Consider the following 24,523-nt stretch of genomic DNA (forward strand, 5'->3'; position numbering starts at 1 on the left):
CTCGGGCCCGACCGGGCGAAGCCCGCACGATCGGGCGCAAGAGCAAGGGTCTAAAAATAAGAAATTTTGCCCGACCAGGCGAGTGGCGCCCGATCGGGCGCGAAACTTAACGTTTACGGACTAATTTGTCCGCCCGATCGGGCAAGCCTCGCCCGACCAGGCGCGAGAAGGGCGAAAATTTTGGACTAAAAATCGCCCGATCGGGCTAATGGCGCTCGACCGGGCGCGAGAGCCAGAAGAAATTAAAGTCGGCAGATCGCCCGATCGGGCGAGTGGCGCCCAACCGGGCGCGAATATAAAGCAATCAGATCGCCCGACCGGGCGAAGTCCGCCCGACCAGGCGCGAGAACCAGCTTCAGAATTCTATCAGATCGCCCGACCGGGCGACCCACCGCCCGACTGGGCGCGAGGGTATCCGCGTCCTCTTCTTCCTTCTTTTCTTCTTTATTTCTCCATTTCTTCTTTCCCCCATTACTTTCTCTCTCTAAAACTCAAATTTTCTCTACCTTCTCTCTAAGATTTCTCCTCCATTTCTTATCCAAATTCAAAACTCTTTACATATTTGTGATCCTCTCTTCATCCTCTTCACTTTCATACAAAAATTTTTCTACATGACTCAAAGGCCGGTTTTGTAGTAGACGGACCCCACCAGCTTACCAACTGTGGACCAGATACCTACATGACTGCTAGGTATTTTAAGGATGTTGGGTGGGTTAGACCGGATAGCGAGCAAACACCCTTTTGGTGTATTCGGACTGGGAACGAGCAACCTTTGCCCATTTTTCCCCTACCCGGGGCAACCTTCTTACACCTATGATGCTTTAGTTGCCAACGCTAGGGGGCAGGCACCACCACCACCAGTTCCACCACCCCAGCCTCAGCCCGAGGTGGCTTTCTCTCCACCTCGTATGTCCTATTCGGTCCCTCATGTTGACTCTGACCTAGTTTGGGATCTTCAGAGTATAGGTCAGGCCCTAGGACGTATCGAGCATTCACATACTGACCTTAGGAGGATGGTAGGCTCCTTAGACCAGAGGTTAGGGTATCTAGAGAGGAACCAGGGTAGAGCTCTCTACCCTATGTACGATGATTATGCTCGTCGGGGCAACATTCCCGACGACGCTATTCACCCTGACTGGTTTCAGCCACCACCCCAGGGATACGATAAGGATCCCATTGCCCGTGGTATTTACACTGACTATTCTTCCTTCTTCGGGTACGGGCAGGACATTCCTTTCGGGGGACCGGCGAGGGGGACTTTTCACGCTGATTATTTTGGTGGTAGCTCTTCTGGTGCAGGTGGTGCAGGTGGCAGTGGAGGTGCGGGTTTCGGCTCGATGGATGAGGATGATGAGGACTAGCTATGCTGGGCTAGTTTCCGAGCCAATGAGGACATTGTCTGATGTTGGCTTGGGGGAGATTTTGGTTTGGTATATTTTTCTTTTTCTCTTTTCTTTTATTTTTGGTGTGTTTTCTTAGGTTAGTTTTCTTGCTTTCTAGGTTAGTTTTATTGCTTTCTTTATATATAAAAATACAAAAAATTTGAAAAATAAAGAAAATCCAAAAATACGTTCCAATGAATTATAAATTATGCTTCCCTGTTCTCCTTATTTGAGAAAATTGTTTTGATTCCTGGTATTTGATGATAAGCATTGTGGATTAGTTGATCATGATTTTATGTTTGATTGCCTTGAAACCTTAACATGCGTCAATTTTGTCCAACTACTTGTGAATATAGTGCTTGACTGGTTGATTTGGTAAGGAATGTGTGATAGTTCCATAGTTCCTGGTATGTCAATGAATTTGAGTATTGGTTTGCAACTATTAGTATATTTATATGATTCATTATTATGCACATTGAGGAGGACGAAGGCATTTGTTCTTTTAGGTAGCCTCCAGACATTGTAGATACATTTGTTCCCTTCTTTCTACCCATGTTGTTGCCTTGACCTTTTATTGTTTATTAGCCACATTACAAGCCTATTTTTCCCCATTGGTTACTAGTCCAAAGCTTGGCTTGGGGGAGCTATTAGTGAGTGAGGTGAGGGAGTTTGTAGTGTGCTTGTTGTTTGCACAATCTGGGTGGGGTTTGAGAAGTTGTTTTATTGTTATTCATGTTTATTTTTGATGAGTTTGAGAGTTATATTTTCTTGAAAAAATAAAGCATGATATTATGAGAAAATGAGAAGTTCAAGAAAAAAACAAATGTGAAAAAATAAGTGAACTTCAAAAGAAAAAAAATGTTCAAATGTTCTAGTTGGAGGTTGATCAAAAGAAAAAAAAATGAGCTTCAATGAAAAACTCAAGTTTGGAAATAAGTTTGTTTATTCACTCTATTTCCTCATTATTATATTTTTATGAGTGAAATTGTAATTGTTGGGATTATTTATTATGATTGGAGTATATTTGGTTGATGTTAGAATTGGTTATGTAGGAGATGTTGATCATTATTTATTTTTATCATGGGCTTTATTAGGATTTGCTCCCTTAAGCATAGCTTTACTCTCACTTGTTCCCAAATGATTCCTACCCTTTACCCTAGCCTTACATTACAAGCTTTAAAGACCTTCCGACCTTTGTGCATAGAATTGTATGAATGTGAAAGTGTTGTTTATCAATGCAAGTTATGATTTGACATATTTCGAGTCGACTAGTAGGTTGAGCGTTCATTGTTTTATACACACGAGAGTGTGAGTTGGGAGGGAATTGTTCACATAAATGGGTTGGATGGAGAGCGATTGAGTACATCTTTTACTCGCAACAAAAATGAGAGTCGAGTGTGCGAGCACTAGTCTTGAGTTCTATATGCTCTTGTGGTTTGCTCTATTTGATAATTGTTATGGAAGAAAGGTAATTGGATGGATTTGATTGGTTGACTTTGAAGCATGTTTATTTCATTTACCCTGGATCGTTTGTGCTTGATTTTTACTTTTTGGGGTGAACTATATTTATTGATTCATTGATGAGATCTTTTCTTAGGGAAAAGCAAAGGTTTGGCTTGGGGGAGTTTGATGTGTCTATTTTATATAGTATTTTACCCCTGTCCCTTGGTCATAATTAGTAGTGTTTTTGGCTCTTTAGAGCCACTTTTATTACTAATTGGTGTTTTTTAGTGTTTTCGTAGTTTTGGTTGACTTTTGCAGGGATTTATGCTTTTGGAGTATTTTCCCGAGATATTTTGGAGCAATCACGAGCATTGGAGAAACACGACCAGATTTTATAGCCCAGGGCCGGTTAGAGCCATCAAACCGGTGATTAAGGGCTTGGTATGTGTGATACCGGGGCATTTGGACCGAGTATTCAAGACCCAAAGAGGAAACCCAGATTGGCCCGAAGAATTGGAGCCCAATCGTAGTCCAAATAGTGGCCCAAATGAGCCGCTGATTGCTATTAGAGACAAAAAAAGGCGCGCCCGATCGGGCGCGTGTTTTATTAGTTGATGTTTAATTTGTTTTAGCTTAGGATTTTTGTACGGAGTATAAATACTCCTCCGTAATACGTTTTTAGGAACTTCATCATCTCTTCTTCTCCTCTTCTTCAACTTTTTACTCTTTCTTTACTCTCTTAATTATTCTCTTAGAATTCTTTCTCTAAACTTTTGTCCTTAATTCTTCCATTAATTCCAGATTACTTTTTGGTAACAATTTCTTCCCCTTTAATTTCAGTTATTTTATTTACTCCCTTGATTATGCTTTTATTTATTAATTTGATTAGTTTAGTCATGATGATTTGTGAGTAGTTTAATTTCTAGGGTTTATGGAGATCTAATAAATAATATGCAGGGGTAATTTATTGTTGTTGATTATCAATGCTAGATTAATTTCCTATTGATTGATTTAATGCTCTGTGACTAGATTAGGCCTATCTTTTATGCATGAGTTTGACAATATTGATTCAAGATTCGAGAGATGAGAATTGATGTTTAGGTCTAGTTTCAATAGGCAGGTTAATTTATAAATGGTTAAGTCGAGATGCGAAAGATGAGATTTAATACCGGTAAATTAATTATGTGATTGTAACACGTAGCTGTAGACACCCATTTGTGTCTCCCCAAAACCAAACCCAGTGATGAGTGCCTTTCACGTCAAATCATAATCGAATGAAAGGAAAGTGTGGAAAGGTCTAGTGTTGCGGAAAGTTTTATTTCTTTTCTTTTCTCTTCTCTCTGTTTTTGAAAACTTTATTTTAAGGAAAACAGCCAATCCAGTTTGGTTGGTCCATGATATGGGTCCAATAGTGGTGTATTTGGATGAGTCTTGCAAAGACCTTTCCAACGATATATTACAAGCCCAATTCCGATGAATATTGAGGAATTAATGGCCAATTTACTAAACTGGGCCCGGTTTGAGTTTTAAGTACGGCCCAATGATCTAGGGGAGGGCCTAATATGATTTATCATTCCTAATGTAATTAGGAATGGTTTTGGTCTTCTAGAACATTCTAGAAGGTTTTTATCATTCTTAATTCAATTAGGATTCTTTAGAGTTTTAATTAGATCAAATAGCATTTTCGACTGAAATTACATTATTTTATCTTCCAGTACGCTAAAATTATCAGATTTTCGAAAACGTATTAAAAGCCGGTTTGGCGTCCAACCCCAGGCCTTGGCGCCTGGAACCAGGATTGGTGCCAGACGCCAGCCATTGGCGCCTGGCGCTAGCCACTGGTCCTGGCGCCAATGAGCCAGGGCTGGCGCCAAGGTGGTTTTGCGATCTTCATACTCTGTTTTGATAAATTATCTTTTTTGATTTTCTCTATAAATATCGTATCAAAAGCTTTGGTTTCAATCACCAACATTCACCAATTCTCCTTATTCTTAAGTCTTCATCATTCACCAATTATCATTCATCTAATTCTTCAATTCTCTTCATTCATCATCTTTCTTTCATCAATTCTCAATAACATTAATCTTTTAGCATTCTTTTCTAAACTTTACTTTTTCATACAAAATTCTGCATTCACAAGATCTTGAAACACCTAGCCATATTCGAAGTTGCCTTCGCCCTAGACGTGAAAGGTTTTAATTTCTGAGGGTTTGGTCCCAAATCTCTATTATTTAATTTAATTGCTTTGATTTATTATTTTCCTTGAAGTTACTAACGTGTGTATTTTGTTATTAGAAAGAGGTACGAGGCATCCAAGTAAGTATTTTAATGGTTTAATTGATATTATGATGTAGAAATCATACTTAGATTGTTATTATGATATTCCTAATATCATGTCTAGGGTAATTTTAATATCAAGTATGATTAAAAGTATGATGATTCCTATATTCTTCCTAATATTTATGATTGTTAGTATCATGTTAGGGCTAAAGATTTGATTTTTATTGTTTAGTGACATGCTAGGGTTTGTTATTAATCTTATTAGTATCATGCCTAGGATCTTGCTATGCTTTAACATGATTATAATTGTTATAATTTATAATTATTTAATTTATGATCATATTATTATTATTATTATAATTATTATTCATGATATTGATTATTTATTATGTTGCTTGATATGCTATTTATTATTTATTGCTTGATCACCTTTATTGCATGTTTAAAGGGAATTTGTATTTGCAACCACGCTTAATAAGATAATTAATAATCTTGTTAGGTTAATTGTGATTATAAATTCAAGTGATCGCCAATAATAGTTTATTTGTGCATTATATTCAACCAACATAGATTAAACAGGTTTACGGTTAATCCTATTGATTGCATGTTAATCAGAAAGCGCACATGAATACGAGCAGAATAAAGTAGATGTCTATTATTAGGGCAGGTTCAATCTCTTTTAGGTTGGATTTGTACCTTCATCCCCGAACCCTTATTTGGTTCATGACCTTATGGAGTTGACGATCTCTTGGATCGTTAAGGGGTGTAACCTTCACCTCGTGAACGGTTTACAAGTTCCTTAAAAACTTGTTGGCGACTCTTTTGCTCTATCTTCTTCCCTTTTGGACGCCACCGTACTTTAGTGTATGATCACAGTGGGGTTCAAGCTAGTGGGATTTTAAAGGCTTGAAACTATTCCCTACAGTTTTTGGCGACTCCACCGGGGAGGATTTCTATTTTAATTCCTGAACTTGTTTCGGCAATGATTTAGAATGAGTGGATGAGACTCGAAAAGTTCTAAGTATTTCATGTGCGTAATTTTGATTAACATTGTGTCATATGCATAAAAATATTCTCATTGGAAAGACCATCCGTAATGAGTCAAAAACATAGGATTTTACACGTAGGAAATTTGAGAAATGTCTTTCACAACTAGGACTGAAATAACACCGCGCAAAACTGGATGATTTTATTGAGCATAGAAAGCTGCTAAGGCATGTGGGAAGTAGCGTCAAGGGCCTGAGCTTGGCGCCAAACATTTAGCCGTAGCGCCAGACGCCAATATTGGCGCCAGGCGCTACAGTTAAAACTTGGCGCCAGTCTCTGTTTGCTGGCGCCAATTTCCCCCAATACCGAGCCAGAAATATGCGTTCTAATTTCGACCGGTTTTTCGTATTGTTTGCTCGATCCTGCTTCCTGATTGAATTTTTTCTCACTTTTCTGAAACCCATATGTGTTCTACATATGGACATAACCCTCTGGGAATTCATGCTCTATCTACCCGATTGAACGCTCCTGGCAACAAAGGGTACATCTGAGAGGTTGAATTCACCAAACCATGGAAGCGAGTTTTTTCTAAAAACTCGCGGTGTTCTATCCACACGCGTTAACCCTTCACGGTTAGGCTTCTACGCGGTGCATCTAGACAATTAACCATGGACCCTATTTGACTAAACCATATCCCGAACTTTAGAGAACTAGAGCCATGGTTAGGTTGCAAACTCATTGCATCATATTGTGCCTACTTGACTAATTGTGCATTATTTGTTGTGCATATTCTATGTGATTTTTTCCTAATCGTTTGTTTGACTTGTGCTAAGAATAAATAAACTGATTAATGACTAAAGGACTTTGTTTAATTAATTAATTAATTAATTTGAGCTAATAAATAAACATAAAATCGAGTCATAGCTCCTTTAAGTCAACCCGGATTTTTATTCCCGTATACTGCACAAACGTCAACTTGTTTTGGTCATATCTGGAGTTCTAGAAAGAACTACGAGTCGTACTACATATGGATCTATAGCCCCGAGGTTTTTATTTAATTTGGAGTTGGTTTCATCCCAATCAGAGACGCAGATAAAAAGTTATGACTAAAATACCACAGTCTGTCCAGTTTAATGCATATACGTGAAGTCTTAACTTAGTCTTTGCTTGAGTCTAGTCACATAGTCTAGCCACATGGTCATGACACGAGTCTTAAAGTACCATCTACACTCACTAGTCTTAGCGCACACTTTGAGCACATGTCACCATGGCCATGTCTTAGGTTCATGCATGAGTCGGTCTTTTCCGTCATTTGAGTTGGGGGGTGCATTTTATCCCTAATTCTTCATATCCCTCCATCTAAATCTTCTTTCACATTCTATTCCGATCTTTATTCACCTCCTCCATACATTGCATGTTGAATAAAGTTTGAGTCAAATAATTAACAATAAGTATCCCCAAATTCCTTTTCCACAGTACTTGGTCGAGGAGAGAAGGGCGATTAATCAAGGACAACCTCTTTATTCAAGTCTCGCTTTTTGATAAACCGATTCGTCAAAAGAGGAAGGCTAAGAAGATAATGGAAACTCAAGAAGAAGTCAATGAGCTTAGGAACCAATTGGTTACCATGACTAAAACATTGAAGCTCCTCACACTTAAGGTCGATGATCCCGTGAAGCAACAACGGATGGATCTCATGCAAGAGAGTCTAAGCAAGCTATCTAGTGACTATAAATTTCAGGGCATGAGTTCGCAAGGGGTCTCGGTGGACAAAGATATTCTTCCGCAGAAGTTCAATGCCAACGACATCCCAAAATTCAAGGCAACAGATAATCCTTACTTCCATCTAAGAGCTTTTGAAACTATAATGACCATTAAGGGTATCGATAAGAAGGTTTTCCCCTCTCTGTTCCCACTATCTCTTGAAACCGTTTGTCAACAATGGTTCTTCTCCCTTGACAAGGAGAAAACCTCTACCTGGGAATCGATAGCAAACGCTTTCGTTGATAGGTACAAGTGCAATATCCAAGTTGAAACCGATCATAGACAACTTGAGATGCTAAGACAAAAAGAAAATGAAGGCTTTACTTCTTTCTTTAATAAATGGAGGGAAACTTCCGCCAAGATGATTGAGGTCCCCACCGAAAAAGAATCTGTGAGGATGTTTATCAAGAATCTCCAAGAAAAGTATTCGAAGCACCTAAAATATCAACACAATTTGAATACTTTCAAGGCCGTTTATGACATCGGAATTGAAATCGAACATTAACAATAACAAAATCAAACATTACTAAAATATGAAAATCTTGTATTCTTAATCACGAGTTAGTTGCTAATGTACAATAAACAATCGTGATACTTTTAATAATCGAGTAGCCAATGAATTGGCGATGATAAATAGCCACAAAGACGATGATAAACCAAAACGTAAGGAAACATTTTATAATATGTGATCATCACCTAATCAAGGAGATAATTAATCATTTTAATTTCTTCAATAAATGAGTTGTCAATTTTATATCAATAATGATAAGCCAATACAAAAACTAAAACGAAACCAAAAAATGATCTGAACTATATATGAATAAAATCGGAAATAACAAAAATGACATGACTATTGTTTCGGGTATTTTTTGGATTTCCTCGGATACTAGTTACACTCTTCTGGCAACGAGACTGAGACACCTGCAAAACAACGAATATTCCATTACCGGAATATTCGCCTCCAACGATCAAGTTAGTGGTCAGAAACGGAAAAGGCTAGAGAGAAAATGTAGAGAGAAGTTGGAGCTATTTAATGCTCTTGCTAGTAATGTCGTAATCCACACCTCCCATCATAAATGATTGGGGTATTTATAGGGGTGGGAGTTTGTGCCTCTTTAGGGTTTGTACCCTAGAATTACGTGACGTGATTGGCTGCACAAGGCGTCGTTTTGCGGCTTTCAGGAATATCTCTCGGGATTTGGGCCATGATGTAATAAGGCCCCTTTTTGTGCTAATTCCAAGGGTTTTATGTGCCCTAAATACGTGGCGTCTTCTCGTAGTGCATGTGTCACCCTTTCATTGGGCCACGTGTCGCTGCAGGATTAGCCCACGCACTGGAGTGCTTTTAACCTGAATACATGGCATTTTCCCATAGTGACACGTGTCACCCTCACATTGGGCCACGTGTCGCTACGGGACTGGTCCACGTATATAGGGTATTTTTTCTCTAAACATTTGCCCCTCATAGGGGTTGGCTCGAACGATATCGACCGCCTCCTCTAGCTTTCACTTGCTTTGATGCGTACGAGTATATTAGGATTTTGGCAGACGGCTTTTGTCCGCCTAAAAATTCAGGCGGACGCCCATCTTTGCGAAGGGAGTGGACAAAGTAAGCCGCCTCGATTTTTAGAGAAAAGTGGACGTCTATCTATTGAGGAGGAAGCTTTAGCTCCGTCTTTTTGTCCGTTATCTTTGGACGCGCCGTTATTAGGCCGTCTCCCTTTCCGTTCTTTTTAACGGTGTGGCCCTTTTGCCCCCTCAAATTCTAGTTTAATTTTTCAAACTATAACCGTTCAGATTCTTTAGGCGAAAAAGGTGAATTTACCATCTTGCCCCCATAAATTTTGCCTATAAATACAAAGGCTTTGACCTCATTTTCACACTTTGGAACTTTGCATTTTCTAGAGAAAAGCCAGAGATTTTAGAGAGAGAAAGTGTTGTTTTCTTTGAATCTTCAAGAGCTCCGCCGTGCCTTTGAGTTTTCCAGGTGCATTTTTTAGTTTTCCGGTCAACCCTCAAGACTTTTCAAGTTTTCTACACGTACAGTAAAAGTTCTAGCGTAGTTGTCGACTACGAACGCTTATGGTCGACTACAATAAGAGACTAAATCTGAACCATTGATATATATTTATTTAATCTCAACCATCTAATTCAACACCTATGCTACACAGTCATCAATAGCTTGTTTGGTTACTAGATAATTTTTTTTTACCACATATAATTTCTTTTAACTAAAATCAGAAGAAGAAAAAAATAATCAAATTGTAAAAATACCATTTTCAACCTTAAATCATCTTTTACATTACAATTGAACTTGATCTTCCAACCTATGTCTTTTTCATCCTTAAACATTTCATCTTCAACCAAAAATTTATATCGATGAATTTGTGAATTTAACTACAGTACATAATCATTTGAATTATTCAATTCAATTGTAGACATATTAATTGTATTAATCAATTATATAGTAATGTGATTCGAATAATAGGTATTTTATTCACTTTTGTTAACTTTATACATATTTCTTTCGAATAAGCATGTACGGAGTATTAAGTTTTATGATTTTATTTTATTAATTTAGTTACATGTTTTATTATATCCGCCATTATTGTATTTTGATACTCTAAACTGTAAACAATATGCCATTGTTGAAGGTTGAAGCTCTCAAAGGTTATAAAATTAAATTGAGAAGGTGATGGCATGATTTTAGGTAAAATATTAAAATAGATTTACTTGTTTAATTAACAAAAAAAACTGAAATTATAGAGATTTACGTTAAAAAAAATTAGGTAACTACTAAATAGATTTTTATTTGTTTTTAAGGGAAAAAATTCTGAAATTAAAATAAGCGTTATTTTTTTAAGAAAAAAAAAAGTTTTTTTTTTTAAGAGAAAAAGAAGCGTTATTTAAGGAGGAAATATCTTGTCAAAAAAAAAAATTTTAGGAGGAAATATATATTTTTCAAAAAAAGTTAAAAAATTATCTTTTCCTAAATTTAATTGATTTATTACTTCAAAAATATATCTTTTCCTAAATTTAATTGTTTCGATTAAAGTGATAATAATACTCTTATTATTGTTCCTAAAAAAAAATACTCTTATTGTTCTTTATCCAAACATAGAAAATTTACAACTTTATCCAAACATAAAAACATAAAAAATGCACATATAACCTATCTTTTTTTTTTTTTTTGAATCGACATATAACCTATCTTATATCCTATGTATCATCTTTAATTTTTATTGTTCTAAATAACTACAGTATATTGGCTTCTACATTTGCTAATATACAACTTCAATTCCACAATTGTTAATCTAATTATCTTTAAATTTATAGTTGATTTCACGACTAAAAAGTGTTCTACAAAATAAAATTATAAATTTTTTCAATAAAATAAATAAATAAATAAAATTAAGTATATTTGAAAGATATCTCCATGATAAAAATAATATACAAAGCTATACAGTATATATGATCAAAATAAACATGTAAAAAGTAAAAAAGTCAATATAAAAAAATATAATAAAAATACTAGACGAAATATATATATGGACTCTTTAAGTCTTTATTAAAGAAAATCTTGTAATAGACCATCATTTTGATTTCATAGGATTGGGCATTTGGGCTGGTTTGCATTATACTTCGCATATAGCAAATAAAGATTTGTATATTATCATCAATTCATCATCATGCATGGCAATATGGGTCTAATTCAAAAAAAAAAGTACATAATATATTTTTGTTAATAAAAAATCACTTTGTCTTTCAAAAATAATAAAAATAATTCACTTTAACTTATACCTACGAATCCACAATTATATTGATATAATTTGTTTTTAAAAAAAAAGAATATAAACTTTTTCTTTATACAACTTTTTTTTTTTTGTAAGGTTTTTTATTTAATTTTTATTTAATTTTTATTTTACCACTCTATCATATTACCATTATAAGCTTTTTTTTTTTTTTTTTAAATTTCTTACTTTTAGCGCTTTTAGTAAATGACAACTTAATTTATATTCCAAGTTTATCCAACGGCGAAATTTATAGTATTACAATTCACAATACTATAAACAAATGTTATCATATAAAATACTACATATAAAAAATATCCATTAAAAAAAGCCAAATTTACATGATCTTGTGGTACATTCAATCTTTATAGTACAGTAGCACTCCTAATTATAAAATTAATAAAACAACTCATTAGTCAATACTCAATACATATATTCAATCTCTCGTATTTACTTATCATCAAGGTTGTTTTTTTTTTTTTTTTTTTTTTTTTTTTTTTTTTTGTGTCATAATCAAATTTTGGGTTTTGTTTTTCGTGGTGTTATTTACTAAGATATCCTAATAATAATTAGGGTTGAGCAAAACTACTCGAAAACTCGTTTTGTAACTATTCCAAATATTAAGGTACCCGATCCGATAACCTTAATTAACGGTTTGGGTACCAATTCCTATAATTTGTTATCGGGTATGGTTATTGGGTATCATTTTAAAATTAACGGTTATCTGATCCGACCCGATAAGCGATTTTTTATTTTTATTTTCTATTTAATCTATTTTTCCAAAATCAAACTCTGACATTACTTCATACAATTAATCACTTTATAATATCAATGATTAGTAATATTATTAATAATTTGGCCAAGATCATGTGGTATTGTTGTTAATTTATGTTAAATGATATCATAATAACTAAATTATTAAATTTAATTATCACTATTGGATATCTTTGGATACCCGATAACACCGTTCCGAAAATCCGTGTACTTTTAGTGATATTGGTTTTCGGTTACCTGAATCTTTTGTACTAACAGTACGGGTATCCGTCCCATGCTCACCCCTAATAATAATAATAATAATAATAATAATAATAATAATAATAATAATAATAATAATAATAATAATGTAATTAGAATGTCCAAACGATTATAGTGCAATCCCAAATAAATAAATTTTTTAAAAAATAAAAGGGTATGCTCTCAATGCCTAATTATCAAATTAGGTGGTTCCAATAAGTATTATGTAGTCGCCATCAAGATATATAAAGGTTTTTACAATCAAATTAGGCAGTCCCAATAAATTATTATAGAGTATTAATTAATATAGTATACATGCGGTTATTATTACAATCAAATTAGGCAATCCCAACAAGTGTTATGTAGTCTCAATCAAGAATATTTGAAGGTTATTACAACCAATTTAGGAAGTACCAATTAAGTATTACATTTCTAATAAATAATATTTAAGGTTATTACAATCAAATTAGGCAATCTCAATTAAATATTACATAGTCTCAAAATCTTTCAACAAATTTTTTTTAAAGGTTATTACAATCAATTTAGGCAATCTCAATAAGTATTTTGTAGTGTTAATCAAGAATATATAAAGGTTACAATAAAATTAGCTAGACAGTCCCAATTAAGTATTATAAAGTCCCAATGAATTAATATAGTATACATGCGATTATTATTAAAATCAAATTAGGAAATCCCAATAACTCAATATGTGTTATGTAGTCTCAATCAAGAATAATTGAACTTTATTACAACCAAATTAAGCAGTCCCAATTAACTACGGAGTATTATAGAGTCCCAATAAGAAAGTCGTTACAGTCAAATTAGGCAATCCCAACTATGAATTATAGAGTCCCATATAAGAATATTTGAAAGTTATTACAATCAAATTAGGCAATCTCAATAAAATATATTATAAAATCCCAATAAAGAATATTTGAAAGTTATTATAATCACATGTTAGGTACGTAGTTCTCCAACCGTTCATTATTATTTATTTTCTTTATGTTTTCATTTTCTGATCATATATATTTTCTTTACCATTAAAGGAATTAAAAAATTGATAAGATAAAAATATAACATATGAAAACGACAAGTTACCCATAAGGAAAATTGGTTAGATAAAAAAAAAAGAACATATGAAACTATCAACAAAAAGACTTGCGTGGACCTAGTCCACAATAATATTATTGTGGACCAAAGGTCAATACACACGCAACTGACATTATATTGAACATAGTGACCATTATTTTTAACATAGTAATTGTAGACACCCATTTGTGTCTCCCCAAAACCAAACCCAGTGATGAGTGCCTTTCACGTCGAATCATAATCGAATGAAACGAAGTGTGGAAAGGTTTAGTGTTGCGGAAAGTTTTATTTCTTTTTCTCTTCTCCCTGTTTTTGAAAACTTTATTTTAAGAAAACAGCCAATTCAGTTTGGTTGGTCAATGATATGGGTCGAATAGTGGTGTAGTTGGATGGGGTTTGCAAAGACCTTTCCAACGATATATTATAAGCCCAATTCCGATGAATATTGAGAAAGTTATGGACAATTTACTAAACTGGGCCCGGTTTGAGCTTTAAGTACGGCCTAATGATCTAGGGGAGGGCCTAATATAATTTATCATTCCTAATGCAATTAGGAATGGTTTTAGTCTTCTAGAACATTCTAGAAGGTTCTTATCATTCTTAATTCAATTAGGATTCTTCAGAGTTTTAATTAAGATCAAATAGCATTTTCGATTGAAATTATATTATTTTATCTTCCAGTATAGGAAATTTATCAGATTTTCGAAAACGCGTGGAAAATCAGTTTGGCGTCCAACCCCAGGCCTTGGCGCCTGGAACCAGGATTGGCGCCAGGCGCTAGCCATTGGAGCTGGCGCCAATGTGTTTTTGCGATCTTCAGACTCTGTTTTGTTAAATTATCTTTTTTGGATGATTTTCTCTATAAATATCGTATCAAAAACTCCGTTTTCATTCACCAAGAATCATCAATTCTCTTCTTCATTCATCAACTCTCTTCATTCACAAATCATTCATTCTCTTCATCTTCAAATAACTCATAATTCAATCATTCATTCATCAATTTTCAATATATTAATTCTTTAGAATAAATATTCAAAACTTTGTTTTTTAATACAAAATTCCGCATTCACAAGATCTTGATACACCTAGCCGTATTCGAAGTTGCCTTCGTCCTAGACGTGAAAGGTTTTAATTTCTGAGGGTTTGGTCCCAAATCTCTCTTTCAATTATTTAATTTAATTATTTGTTTATTATTTTCCTTGAAGTTACTAACGTGTGTATTTTGTTATTAGAAAGAGGTACGAGGCATCCAAGTAAGTACTTTGATGGTTTAATTGATATTATGATGTAGAAATCATGCCTAGATTGTTATTTTGATTCCTAGTATCATGTCTAGGGTAATTTTAATATCAAGTATGATTAAACGTACGATGCTTCCTATGTTCTTCCTAATATTAATTCATGTTAGTATCATGTTAGGGCTAAAGATTTGATTTTTATTGCTTAGTGACATGCTAGGGTTTGTTATTAATCTTGTTAGTATCATGCCTAGGATCTTGCTATTACTATTATGCTTTAATATTAACATAAACATGATTATGATTATAATTGTTGGAATGATTATGAATATTATTATTATTATTTCGATGATGATTATTTTATTTATGATTATTATTGATTATTATTATGTTGCTTGATATATATTATTTATTCTTTATTGCTTGATCACACCTTTTATTGCATGTTTAAAGGGAATTGGTACTTGCAATCACGCTTAATAAGATAATTAATAATCTTGTTTAGGATTAATTGTGATTATAATTCAAGTGATCGCCAATAATAGTTTATTTGTGCATTAAATTCAACCAACATAGATAAACAGGTTTAGGGTTAATCCTATTGATTGCATGTTAGTCAGAAAGCGCACATGAATACGATCAGAATAAAGTAGAGGCCTATTATTAGGGCAGGTTCAATCTCTTTTAGGTTGGATTTGTTCCTTCATCCCCGAACCCTTATTTGGTTCATGACCTTATGGAGTTGACGATCTCTTGGATCGTTAAGGGGTGTAACCTTCACCTCGTGAACGGTTTACAAGTTCCTTAAAAACTTGTTGGCGACTCTTTTGGTCTATCTTCTTCCCTTTTGGACGCCACCGTCTTTAGTGTATGATCACAGTGGGGTTCAAGCTAGTGGGATTTTAAAGGCTTGAAACTATTCCCTACAGTAACCTTATTTTTAACATAGTAACCTTTATTAAAACTAATACAACGTTTAATAATATTGTAAACTTGAAATACGACGCTATTACCCTAATTTTAGCATAGTAGCCTTTATTATTCATATTGATCAGTATATAAAATATTTCATTACAAAAATAACCACTTAGGCCTATAATTACCAAAATGATTTTTATTTCAACATAGTGACCTTTTTTAAAATTATAGTGACCCTTTTTTTGTTAATAAAACAACCATACTTTCTCTAATGTTAGTGGTCCACAATAAATTAGCTTGAACCAGGTCCATTTAAGAATTTGTAAACTATCAAAAGCTACCCATGAGCTATCAAAAATTGCCCATAATTCTTTCTTTTTTTTCTTCCTGCGCCACAAAGTAAGTTAATGTACACTCAGTTTTTTAAAATTATATAATTCATCTACCATAACACAATGAGAATGCTCAATCATTACTTGGCACTTCAAACCAAACAATAAGGTTGAAGATAGATATATAATGTCTTATCTTTAATGTTAATTCAAATTTTGGTTATCCCCAAAATTAAATAAGGGATATCTAAAAGTGAAATTTATGTATGCTCAATGGGTTGTGAGTTTTGTTCTATACAAGAGTAATCCGTTGCAAACAATAGAACTAATCGAAATTGATAGGATTCTTGTGTGTATGAATTTTGATAATTATCCTTCAATTAAAGACCGATTGATCTTTAACGTTTTATTTTGGGACTAACTAGTAGTCGTTTGGGACCACCTATTTGTATTCATTGTTGCGTAATACGTACATGCGAGCATATGTTTTAAATTTTGCGTATCTCTTAATTAAGATAATGGGGTTTCGTTCCAAAAAAGGACGATCATGATTAAGCTAATGAGACTTTGGAAAGATATAGTGACAATTAATCTAGTAAAGAGTACTAAAAACGGATAAAATAATCTCAAATAACCTTATACTTTTGTATTGTTTAAAATATAATTTTAGTTCAGCTCCAATCAGTCCAGTTCAATTCAGTTCCTAATTTTCTTCTCTCGTACACAATTCATTTCATCTCTATTCAGTTCAGTTCAGTACAATTTAAATTAGTTCAATAAATCGGAACAGGTCCTTACTCATTTTTTAACTTTATTTATTTTTATTTATTTCACCTCATGATGTGAAGAGTTTAAGTAGAAATTATCTAGTATTAATGTATTATTATCTAGAGCAAGTGGGCCTTGTTTGTCGTTGTTGGTAAATTGATAATAACATTTAAATATTGAATCCAACATTAATTTAATCAACAAGGGTGTCATTGTTGGTAAAAATGATAAAAGTGCAATTTATTAAGATCATTTCTCTCATTCACCATACCCTAACAAGGTAGGGATACCCACTCATGATTTGGGACCACCCTATTAACAAGAATTTAAAATATGATATCATGTTTAATTTTTTTTTTCTGGGTATATAAGTGTATTTTTATTTCTTTTGGCCAAATGGATTTTTTCTTACTTGAGATAATTAAGGATAGATTTTGTTAAAAACATCACTATGATTCAAGGAAAGTAGGAAACTGATATTTTTTTTGTCGTAAAAAAAATCGTATAATTCAATTTACGTCTTTTTTCAAACAACTGCATTTTCGTTTTGTTTTTAACTAAGGGCCTGTTCATATTTTCAGTTCAGTTCAGCTCCAATCAGTTCAGTTCCGTTCAGTTCAGCTCCAATCAGTTCAATTCAGCTCCTAATTTCCTTCTCTCGTAAAAAAATTCAGTTCAGTTCAATTCAGTTCAGCTCCAATCAGTTCAGTTCAGTTCAGCTCCAATCAGTTCAGTTAAGCTCGGTTCAGTAAATATGAATAGACCCTAAGCCAATTTATTATTTTTTACTTGAGATATTCAAAGCTAGTCAATGGTGACTAAAGTACAAAATAATCTTGTTAAGAAGACTTTTCAGCGGATACATAAAATATAGCCATTGTAGTAGTTTTTAATCTCAACCCTTTAAATATTAAGAATCAATCTTGTTCGTTTATTATATTTAACTTTATAATTATACAAGTTAAACCTGAATTTCAACTTAAAAAATGCATTGTATATTTAATTTATCGGAAAAAAAAAACATTAAGTATTTAAAAAATATATCATGTATGTATTTTATGTATATTTTTGTAAACAAAAATAATCCATATTTTATAACAAATCTGTAGTAATATTATAATTATAATTAGTGGAAAACTATTTAATGACTACAATAAATATGTAAGCCATTGTCCCATTGTAAATGTTTTCAATCTAAACCATTAAAAGTTAAAGATAAATTTGGTTCATTTATTTATTTGACTATGTAAATCTTTAACATTTTCACCATTTTTCTTTCAAATCTTGATTTCCACTAATATATATGTGTATAATAATACGTTAATACAACAGAAAATCAACATGGTAAATTTTATAGTATCATCAAGAATAGGAATATTATTATACATAGTATTATTTTATCTTCTACAATATAACTTGGTTGTCAAAACTCATCAAAATAGAAAACTACTATGTATTCCCATAAAAAAGTTAACACTGGACACCAATGTTATGCGAAATGCATCTTATGATTGAAGTCTAAATTCGAATCTAACAATTTTAATTATATATTTTTAAAAAATTAAATGTTAATGCACAAGTTTGGTAAAAAAAAATCATGTTTTAATTATATTGTAATTTGTAACAAATATTTTTAGGTGAAGATAATCAAGGTATATTTAAAGAATTAAAGATAATCAAGGTATATTTAGTCAAAGCTATCACCCCCCAATTCACGGAAAACTAGCTACACGTAATTTTTTTTTTTTTTTTTTTTTTTTTTTTTTTTTTGGTAATCCATGTTAATATTTTTTACTTTCCGTCCAAAAAAAAAATGTTAAAATTCTTTTTAAAATTTTATCTAAAATCATATGACCACCTTCCTAATTTACAGTTATTATCAATTTGAGATCTTCAACCTTCAACAATGGTGTTGTATATATTTGAGAGCTTCAATATTCAACTATGGTGGATAAATATTAAAATGTATAATTAATATTACATAAACATAAAATCATAAGATATAATACAAGCCAGATCCTTTACATGTAAATGTTTATGAAGATAATCTGATTGATGATAATCAATAAAATATTATAGTTATACATTAATTTTATTAATTTCTTATAAACTTTAGTAATCTATGGTTGATTGGTTGGATTTTAAATTAAGTACGCCTGACCGAAAGATAAACAATCAAAATGAGGATGAAGGTTTGGTTAGCAATTTAATGTTATAATTTGGAAAAAAAATATTTACCCTCAAAAAGTAATGAACCAAACAACCCTTTGTTGACTGGACGCTGACTGGTCGCTGACTTGTCATGACTTAAATGACGTGTAACTTTGATTTTTTATTTTTTTCTAAAAAAAATTATTCAAAGGCCAAGATTAAGCAATAAAAAAATCAATGATTGAGATTAAGTCTCTTATTATAGTCGTCCTTAGTCGTCTGTAGTCGACGACTACGCTAGTACCATCCACACGTACAGAGGTAGGCCGCTTCTTTCCCTTGTATTTTTATTATTTTTTTTACTTTTCATTTTAAAAATCTGGCTCAACACTCGGCTTCGTCCGTTTTTCCTCATGAGGCCGGTCGTTCGCCTGGGACTGAGGAGTCTAGAGTGGACGGAGACGAGTCGTCTCCTTCATGGAGTGGGTCCCTTTCTAGTGCGTACCAACTCACCTCCACCTATTCTTCTCTGTCCCTGCAGTCGAACATGGTAAGAACAATGCAGACGCATGATTGTCATGCGGCCAGAAATCCAGACGGCTGTCTGGTGAACCCTATAATCCTTATGACCCCAACAACACGGACTTAGAAACTCCTTCCACCACTCCTACAACCGCTTCCACGGGCACTCATTGCTCGGTCGTGGAAGTAACTTCTTCTTTTGAGGAGCGCCAACGTGCACAAGACGTCTCTTCTACTGCTGGGGGGTCCAGGCCAACCCCTGAACAAAGGTCCTCACAACCAACTAACTTGGCCGGACAATCGGCCGAGTTGCGATCTCGTGAGAGACCTCCTACCTCTTCTAGGGCGGTCGTTTCTAGGCCGTCCTCTTCAACTCCCTTGCCACCCCATTTCCAACATAGCAGGTTGGACAGGCCAAGAGTTGGGATTTCTATCAACGAACCGTCCGACCTGCCCCCTCCTAGTGACCCTTCTTCAGAAGCCAGGGCGGCCGCTGCTAAAGACAAGGGTAAAAGTCCCTTGGTCTCTAAAGAGCCTCCCTCATCTGGGGGCGGCCGCATCTCTAGGAGCCGAAGCTCGGCCAAAGCAGCAGACTTGGACAGAGTGTTGTCCTCTAAATTTGGCACCGCCTCTCAACAAGAAAATGAGGAGGCTGAAGAAGCGGCCGAGGCTGAGGGCGAAACGGCTGAGGGAGAAGAGACGGTCGAGTATCCGTACGCCTGTAAAGTGGGTAGCACAACCTTGGGCTACCTCAATGACGGATTCGAGGAGTACAAGGAGTTCCTCCATTTGGGAGAGGGCTTCGAGCTGGTTGTGCCGCAGAAGTCTCACGTCGTGGCCGCATGGGAGGATGAACGGCCTCGACGCAAAGCCTTCTGCGTCTACAGGGCCGCCTTTGATGTTGGGCTTTGCTTCCCCTTTCACCCCTTCGTCCGCACTGTTCTTGACGAGTACGACATAGCCCTCTTCTAAGTGATGCCAAACAGTTTGCTAAACGTGTTCGGGTACCTTGTGACGTGCATCCGCAAGGGTTTCAAGCCGGACTTTCCGGTTTTTTGTGAGATTCACTCCATGACTAAACTGGAGAAACACACGGACGACTGGTTCATTCTTAGTACCACCAAAGACTATATGGTGGTGGTCGACCGTGTCTCCAAGTGGCGAGACTGGAAGAATCGGTTCTACCGCATCAAGACTAAAGATGTGGAGTTCAACCTTAGGATGAACCGATTCAATGCCAAGCCAATCCATCTTGGCCGTGGGGTCCACAAGCCATACAAGCCGCCCGTCCACCCCATTCAAGCATATCAGCTTGAGTACTTTGGGGTCAAGAAGGTGAACAAGGATGGCAAGATGGTGGCCGTCCCTAAGAACTGGATCCCTTTGGCCAGTTGGCTTAGGGATCCAACATTTATGTCGGCCTGCGGCCTATACAAGAACTTACCCCAAGGTGGGATGTTTAGGTTTCCCTCGTACGCTTGTTATTTTGAGTGAAAATTTTTCTAACTCTTTTTCCTTTTCTATTTTGCAGCGGAAGCGTACGCCATGTTGGATGCTGAGCAGAAGGGGGAGGTTGACATGTCGGACATCGACTTGGCTCGCTACAAAGCTCGTCAAAAGTTGTACGAGCAAACTAAGGAGGTAAAAACATCTATTTCCTCCTTCATGCCTCCTTTTTGTCCATCTTAGAGTATTGGGAGGAACATACTTCCTGACATCACGCGGACGTATCTTTTCGTCCGTGTTGGTATGTTGAGAAAGCCCTCCTTTTTGAATTCTCGCGGACATAATTTTGCGTCCGTGTTGGCATGATGGAAGAGAGCTCTTTCCCAGCTCCACACGGATACTGATGCATTGCTCTGCTTATATTTTACTAACTTTTTCATGCTCTTTTCAGCTATCAACTCCAACCCCAAGGGCCAAATGAAAGAAGTCGTCCTTGGCTGCAAAGAATGACAAGGACGAGAAGGCGTCCAAGCAAAGGAAGACGGTCGCATCTAAGATCACTTCCATCATCGCGGCCAAGACTACGTCGCGGACTGCTTCCAAGCAGTCCAAAGGAGAACAACCCCGGCTGGGTGATAGCGGGGCCTCCAAGTCCGTGGATCTGGCCGCCACGCCGGTCCATGATAAGTCCGAGAAATCGGACGATAGGGGTAAGTCGACCCTGGCAAAACCAACCGGGCCCGAAGTGACTCCGCCCGTCCAAAGAGTCCAAAAATCTAATTGGCTTGAGGCCTCTCAGTCGGTCGGCGACCAGCCTGGCCGGACAGTTGAAGAGGGTGACGAGCCTGCACCGCCTCCTCCATTCACCTTCAACCCTCTTACTAATCCGAGCTTCTCAGACGGTTAGTTTAAACAACTTTGCACTCTCATTCTTTTTAAGTCTGCTTACTCAAACTAAACTCTTTGCGCCCGCGTGCAAATATTACAGAGGAGCTGAATATGAAGTTGCCCGGCCAGTCTCTTACTGGGGTGGATAGGAAGGTCATGAGGGAAGCCATGGCTAGGGCCGTCCCTGCTGAGCAGCGAGACAAGTTGCGGGGAATTCATGAGGGCTTTCTCGGCCAAATGATCAACTGCAGTGTTGAGGTAGCTTTCTCAACTCTCATACTTAGCCAATTTTTCATTATAATTTTGCTAACTCGTTTTCTCTTGTACGCAGCTCTTCCTGCGGACTGCCTTCCTCGAATAGAAGGACAAAGAAAATGAGAAGCTGAAGCATGCCTGGGATAAGGTTCAAAAGGCCAAGGATGCTATTACTGGGGAAACAGTCGTCCAGCGTCGGTACTTTGAGACCCAGATCAACGCGTTGTCCGACAAGGCAGCGCGGCAAGGTGAAGATATGGTGAAGCTGGGTTAGGCTCTCGAACAAGAGACTGTGGCCAGGGACGCCATGAGACCGGAGAGGGATCAAGCTACCCTGGACGACCAGCGTTGGAAGGAAGGGTTTGAGGCCTTAGAGAAGCTTAAGAGCGATGTGGCCTTAGCCTAAAAGAACTTGAAAGAGGCCTTCAATGAGGAAGACGCTCTCCGGGCCGAGGGCCCCCTAGCGCAGACGAGGTCGTCCGAATCGATCAGAATGCTGAGGATAGGTTGAAGAGCCACTTCTTCGAGGCGTTCGAGCTCATGATGGACGAGGGTGATGCCGCCTATTATCCTTCACCAAACACCTCAACTTCGTCTGCCTCAGGAAAGAGGCTAAGAAGGCCGGGTAGCCTTCTCCTGAGCTGGACGTTACGCCAACTACCTCAGAAGATGAGGAAAATGAAGAGGTGGCGGACGGAGCTGAAGGCGAAGAGGAAAGCAAAGAAACGCTCGCTGATGACGCATCCCTTCTTGCCTCCAAAGAGCCTGTCCAAGGCCAAGACCCAGCTAATTAGAGCCTAGGCCGCCCCATGACTTCAGCTTTTCATTTTTCTGCCTTTGTTAAACAATTTCTGATTTTATTAAGTGCCGCCTTTTTTTGAGCGATTTTAATTAATGCAAGTTTTTCTTTTCGTCTATTCCATACTCAGCAAAATTTTCATATTTGTACATGTTTTTGCGTTTCCGTACGATGGGGGGTATGCCCTTTTATTCGACGTTTGCCTAGTCCATATTTTGAATGGTTTGATTGACTTGGTAGTTTTTATGCCTTAAAGGGTATGACTGCTTTCAAGTTAATCGAATCATAGTAATGATTGCCCTTGGACTAGGTGCAACGCCGAATCAACTACTATTGCGGCCGTATTATTGACCTTATGTGAGATGTCCATTGAATCTATCGCTCAGACGTACTCAGGAAATTTCAAGTAATATCTCAACTTTGAAATTTCTAAGTTTGGCTGGGATTTTTGCCTAGGTATGCCCCTTGTTCCCTTTTGAGAAGGTAATTTTCTTAACGAATTTAGGGTACCTTGTGCCTTTCTCCGTTTATCCCAATGGGGGACGAACGCTTGTCTATACTTATCAAAATATATATTATTTTGCGGTCTTAATAACCGTTCTTCATATATTTATTATTTCGTATTTAGCTTTTACAAACCGTGCTGCTATGTTGCAAGCAGCATTGTTATGGCCTTTACCCGGCCTTTAATTTGTTTAAAGGAGACGTACGCAACACAAAGATAAATAACTCAGCAAGATAATAATGCCTGACTTTTCATTAACTTTGTCAAGATTATATTGTTAGGCTGTAAGACTTTAATTACAAGGCTCGGTCATCAAGACCTAGCTGTATATACAACTTTTGGCTAAGTACAAAAACTTCTAAACATGATTTTTTTTTAGATTGTCCGAATTCTATGTACGCGAAATCGGACGACCGTTCAAGGCTTCGAGACAGTAAGTACCATCTCGGAATTCTTCACTAATTCGATAAAGTCCTTCCCAGTTTGGGGTCAGCTTTCCATCTTCATTTGCCCGGCGTACAACCTCCATTTTTCTTAGAACCAGATCTCCTATTTTTAGTGGACGCTTTGACACTTGGCGATTATATGCCCTTGTCATCCTTAAGAGATAAATTTTGTGCCTAAGCACTGCATTGCCCCTAGCTTCTGGAAGGAAGTCTAAGGCGTTCTTCATGGCCTCCCAATTGGCCGCTTCATCGTATAACATCACTCTAAGAGTAGGCTCGTACATCTCAATTGGGAGAACAACCTCAACGCCGTAGACCAAAAGGAATGGGGTTTCCCCTGTGGAACTCTTGGCTGTTGTTCGTATAGACCACAATACATTAACCAACTCATCATCCCATAGGCCGCTTGCCTTTTCAAGCTTGCGCTTGATACCATTGGAGATCAGCTTGTTGTATGCTTCTCCCTGGCCATTGTCTTGTGGTCGGCCGATCAAAGCAAAGCAAT

This window comes from Chenopodium quinoa, unplaced genomic scaffold (assembly GCF_001683475.1).
Source record: "Chenopodium quinoa cultivar QQ74 unplaced genomic scaffold, ASM168347v1, whole genome shotgun sequence".
Classification (NCBI taxonomy): domain Eukaryota; kingdom Viridiplantae; phylum Streptophyta; class Magnoliopsida; order Caryophyllales; family Amaranthaceae; genus Chenopodium; species Chenopodium quinoa.